Genomic DNA, 6,000 nt, shown 5'->3' with positions numbered 1-6,000 from the left:
GCTAAAATTATCTGCTGCCCTGTCTAGCATTAAACACTGTGTGAGTCGCACTACCCATTTGAACTTGACAATTACTTTTTCAAATAGTGATGGTGCTGTTTTTTACATCAGTAAAGTCCTGACTACACTTAATGACCACTTAAATGCCACTTTGGTGAATTAAAGTACCAATTTCCTTATGAAACAGTTAAATCTGTACATTATTTCAAACTTTTGGCCGCCAGTCTATATATGTGTGTGTGTGTGTGTGTGTGTGTGTGTGTGTGTGTGTGTGTGTGTGTGTGTGTGTGTGTGTGTGTGTGTGTGTGTGTGTGTGTGTGTGTGTGTGTGTGAGAGAGAGAGAGAGAGAGAGAGAGAGAGAGAGAGAGAGATTGTGTGATCACCTGTTGATGATGCTGTAGTCTGTTGGTCATTTTGGTGAAATTCATCCTACTATCTCCACGGAAAAACCAACCAGACAGCCATATCTATGACAAGTGCTACAGGAAGTGTGGAGTGAAATATCACCTGAGCATCTGGAAAAACTGAAAGGTAGAACGGCAAGGATCTGCAAATCTTTCATTGCTGCACATGGAGGATTTTTTTTGATGAGAACGCTTTGAATTATTTTAAGAAGTTCTGACATTAATTTTTTATTTTTCAAATTGTAATAGTAATTTTTCACGTTATTGTTGTCCTGACAATACATTATGATCAGTTCAATGCCACTTTGGTGAATAAAAGTACCAATTTCTTCCATAAGAGCAAAATCTGTACATTATTCCAAACTTTTGGCGTGCGTGCGTGTGTGCGTGCAAACAGGGATTCCATAATCTCCTGAGCACTAATATTTGCAGCAAGGCTGCTTCCTCAGAAGCCTCTTCCAAACTGAAAGGTTTGAATCTACACACTCAGACACACTTGCCTAGATCCTGAGATATCCTCTTAAACTGCCATATTGCAACACTTGTTTTAGTATGACAAGCTTGAGAGTTCATTGTTTCTCGAAGGGTCACATATATGCATTCATTTGAGGTTAATATGAAGAAAAAAGCAGTGACATTTTGTCACTGAGTTCAGACAGGATGACCTGGAAAGGAGATTTTCAATAGCATACTGGAGTTTATGGAAGTACTATTAGGAGTATAATCGACTGATCTTTTCAGTCCATTTTTAACAGTAAAACAGTTATGAAACACAAAACAAAGTAAAGTGTTTAAAAAGCAAAGTACAAAAATATAAAAAACTTTGTTTTGGCCATCAAATATTATCACTTTAAAATTGTATACATTTATTACATTTACAGCACATGTGACAACTTGCCCCAACCTGAAAAAACCTGAGAACACAGTTCAACCCTTTGGTTAAAGGGATTCAAATTAAAATTCTCTCATCATATACTCACCCTCATACCATTCCAGATGTGTTTGACATTTTTTTTTTCTTCTGCTGAACACAAACAGAGATTTTTGGAAAAATATCTCAAGTCCATACAATGAAAGTGAATGGGTGCCTGAACTTTGAAGGTCCAAAAAGCATATAAAGGCACCATAAAAGAAATCCACATGACTAAATCCATATCTTCAAAAGGGATATGATAGGTGTGGGTGAGAAACAGATCAATATTTAAGCCCTTTTTTACTTTAAATCTCCACTTTAACTTTCATATTCTTCTTCTTTTGTTTTTGGCAATTCACATTCTTTGTACATAGTGTGCTGTTTCTCAGCCACACCTATCATATCTCTTCTGAAGATATGGATTTAACCACTGGAGTCAAATGGATTACTTTTATGATGCTTTTATTTGCTTTTTGGACCTTCAAAGTTCTGACCACCTTTCACTTGCATTGCATGGATCTGCAGAGCTGAGATATCCTTCTGAAAATGTTTGTTTGTGTTCATGCAAAGATAGAACATCATACACATCTGGGAGGGCATGAGGTTGAGAAAATGATGAGAGAATTTCATTTTTGGGTGAATTATCCCTTTACAATTATATTATACCTTCATAATATAATTGACCCTTGTCTAAGTTGATTGACTGTAGTCACTTGTTTACTGAATAGCATCCATGTTATTTTGTGGTGCATCTATGTCAGTTTCGTCTCACGTGTAGATGTGTTTTGTGGGGACACGGTCTTCCACATTCAAAGTCCAACGCTCTGTATTTGAACAATGTATTTTAAATTTACATACAAAACCATTGCTTGAAAAATAAAACCGCACATTTGTGTAATTGGACTCTTGCTCAAAACGTCATATTCACTGAGATATAGCCCTTATGACAACTTCCTTGAGTGAAAAATAGCCCTAGTGTTTGTATTATCACTTGCAGTATTACTTACTATGAGCAAAAGGCACCAATAGCCTGACTCATCCTTTCCACTTTTATCACACTAAAAGCAGGTGGCAAGGGCATAAAATGTGTTGTATTTGTGTGAGCTATTCTTAGACACAGTTGCATCTTTTCTGTGCTTCCTGACCATTGAGAAATTCATCAGCAAAGTATCCATTCATGTAACATTCAAAAAGCCATTCTGCAGGAGAAATGTATTTCACCTCACCCAGTGTGTGTTATTTTAAGGTAAGATTAATATCAGTTTCCAAGTTTCTGCAATTCATTTTGAGAGGGCATCCCCAGGCAAATTTGCAAAAAGAGAAATTTGTTTATGTAATGCACCAAACAGACCATGATCAACATATGGTTCTTGCCAAATCATCATAATGTCAACAATAAACATATGTGGGTCTGTCTTGTGGCTTGCTTACCCCAAAAAACTGGATTTTTATTATATGGGCTGAACATTTGTATTAAGAAATAATGCTTACAGGTGTATTCCTGCCAATATATTCTTCTGTTTAATGTTTCCATTATGTTATCAGGGAAATTTATATATTTGCAAAGGCACTGTGTTCACATCTTTCTTACTACTTCATTAAAAGTTACACATGATTTCTGGTGCAACATCATTTTTTTGTTTAAAACTGCAATAAATGTGATTTGTTGGAAGTTCAGTTTTATTGGCAAATGTCAAACTGTTTTAAAAGATCACGCTGAAAGAATAACATGCTGATATGACTTTATACTGACACATGAACTTCTGTGAAACACCATAAGATGGCATAGGTTATTTCTTAAAACTTGTAAATCAAGAAAGTGAATATAATCATTTCATATCATAAAATAAAGTCATCATGCTAAATTGGAGCCACTTAGTCTTGCAACAAAGATGTTATCCATGCATACATACAGTATATGCATTTATTTACAATAAGTTTGTACTTAAAGTATCATAAACAATGAACATTGTATTTTACAGCATTGGTTAATTTTGGTTAATGTTAATTTATAAAAAATATTGCTCACTGTTTGATCACGTAAGTTCATAATGCATCAACTAATGCTAACATACACTTCTAATTATAAACATGTATTAGTGTGTTAAAATGAACATTATCCAAGATTAATAAGTACTGAATTGTTAATTGCTCATTCCTTTTTACTAATGTAATTGGATAATGTAAATAATACTAATAATAATCAAAAATTAAAATAAAAGATTCAAATGGTATTGAATTTGTATCATTCTTTATAATTGTATTGTATTATGACCATTTTGCTACAATGCATAAACTTTGCATGTGTAACGGTAGCCAGCTGGTACGTGCTGTGCAGTGTGTAATCCTCACTCCCCTAGCCTCAAAAGGAAAGAAATTGGTACTTTTATTCACCAAAGTGGCATTCAACTTATCACAATGTATAGTCAGGACATTAATAATGTGAAAAATTACTATTACAATTTGAAAAATGTTCAGAACTTCTTAAACTACTTCACAGAGTTCTCATCAAAAAATCCTCCACGTGCAGTAATGACAGCTTTGCAGATCCTTGGCATTCTAGCTGTCAGTTTGTCCAGATACTCCGGTGACATTTCACCCCACACTTCCTGTAGCACTTGTCATATATGTGGCTGTCTGGTCGGGCACTTCTCACGCAACTCACAGTCTAGTTGATCCCACAAAAGTTCAATGTGGTTAAGATCCATAACACTCTTTTCCAATTATCTGTTGTCCAATGTCTGTTTCTTTGCCCAGTCTAACATTTTCTTTTTGTTTTTCTGTTCCAAAAGTGGCTTTTTCTTTGCAATTCTTCCCATAAGGCCTGAACCCCTGAGTCTTCTCTTTACTGCTGTACATGAAACTATCATTGTGACGAGGAGGAGCAGCCAGCAAAAGTGCAGCGGAACGCGGCAGTTCGGGAAAGACACACACCACAAACACACATGGCAGCTGCATGTGGCTCTCTCTCTCCCGAACTACCACATTCTGCTGCACTTATCCCTCTCCTCAGATGATTAGCCCAATTGGGGTCCAGGTGTGCATAGTCACGGCCCGGCACCACCTTCCTCCTTGTCACTGAGGACATGTAAGGTGTCTATTTCTTTAACTAGAGACTCTGATGTATCCTCTTGTTTAGTTGTACATCTGACCTTCCACATCTCTTTCTGTCCTTGTTAAAGCCAGTTGTCCTTTGTCTTTAAAGACTGTAGTGTACACCTTTGTATTAAATTTTCCTTCTTTTTTTTTGGCAATTTCAAGCATTGTATAGCCTTCATTCCTCAAAACAATGATTGTCCTTAAGAAATGCCAGTCTATTGCATATTTGGCAACTCATAAACAAACACAAAGACAATGTTAAGCTTCATTTAATGAACCAAACAGCTTTCATCTGGGTTTGATATAATGGCAAGTGATTTTCTAGTACCAAATTAGCAATTTAGCTTGATTACTCAAGGATAAGGTGTTGGAGTGATGGCCTCTGGAAATGGGACCTGTCTAGATTTGATCAAAAATTACTTTTTTTTACATCAGTAATGTCCTGACTATACTTTGTGATCAGTTGAATGCTACTTTGGTGAATTAAAGTTCCAATTGCTTTCTGAAATAGCTAAATCTTGTACATTATTCCACCTGTGTGTGTGTGTGTGTGTGTGTGTGTGTGTGTGTGTGTGTGTGTGTGTGTGTGTGTGTGTGTGTGTGTGTGTGTGTGTGTGTGTGTGTGTGTGAGCGTGTATTTATCACTTTGTGGGTACCAAATGTCCCCATAAGGATAGTAAAACCCGAAATCTTTGACCTTGTGGGGACATTTTGTCGGTCCCCATGAGGAAAACAGCTTATAAATCATACTAAATGATGTTTTTTGAAAATGTAAAAATGCAGAAAGTTTTCTGTGAGGGTTAGGTTTAGGGGTAGGGTTAGGTTTAGGGTATAGAATATAAAGTTTGTACAGTATAAAAACCATTATATCTATGGAAAGTCCCCATAAAACATGGAAACACAACATGTGTGTGTGTGTGTGTGTGTGTGTGTGTGTGTGTGTGTGTGTGTGTGTGTGTGTGTGTGTGAGCGTGTATTTATCACTTTGTGGGTACCAAATGTCCCCATAAGGATAGTAAAACCCGGAATTTTTGACCTTGTGGGGACATTTTGTCGGTCCCCATGAGGAAAACAGCTTATAAATCATACTAAATGATGTTTTTTGAAAATGTAAAAATGCAGAAAGTTTTCTGTGAGGGTTAGGTTTAGGGGTAGGGTTAGGTTTAGGGGATAGAATATAAAGTTTGTACAGTATAAAAACCATTATATCTATGGAAAGTCCCCATAAAACATGGAACCACAACGTGTGTGTGTGTGTGTGTGTGTGTGTGTGTGTGTGTGTGTGTGTGTGTGTGTGTGTGTGTGTGTGTGTGAGCGTGTATTTATCACTTTGTGGGGACCAAATGTCCCCATAAGGATAGTAAAACCCGGAATTTTTGACCTTGTGGGGACATTTTGTCGGTCCCCATGAGGAAAACAGCGTATAAATCATACTAAATTATGTTTTTTGAAAATGTAAAAATGCAGAAAGTTTTCTGTGAGGGTTAGGTTTAGGGGTAGGGTTAGGTTTAGGGGATAGAATATAAAGTTTGTACAGTATAAAAACCATTATATCTATGGAAAGTCCCCATAAAACATGGAAAC

This window comes from Xyrauchen texanus, chromosome 19 (genome assembly GCF_025860055.1).
Source record: "Xyrauchen texanus isolate HMW12.3.18 chromosome 19, RBS_HiC_50CHRs, whole genome shotgun sequence".
NCBI lineage: Eukaryota > Metazoa > Chordata > Actinopteri > Cypriniformes > Catostomidae > Xyrauchen > Xyrauchen texanus.
This window is presented reverse-complemented; position numbering follows the sequence as displayed.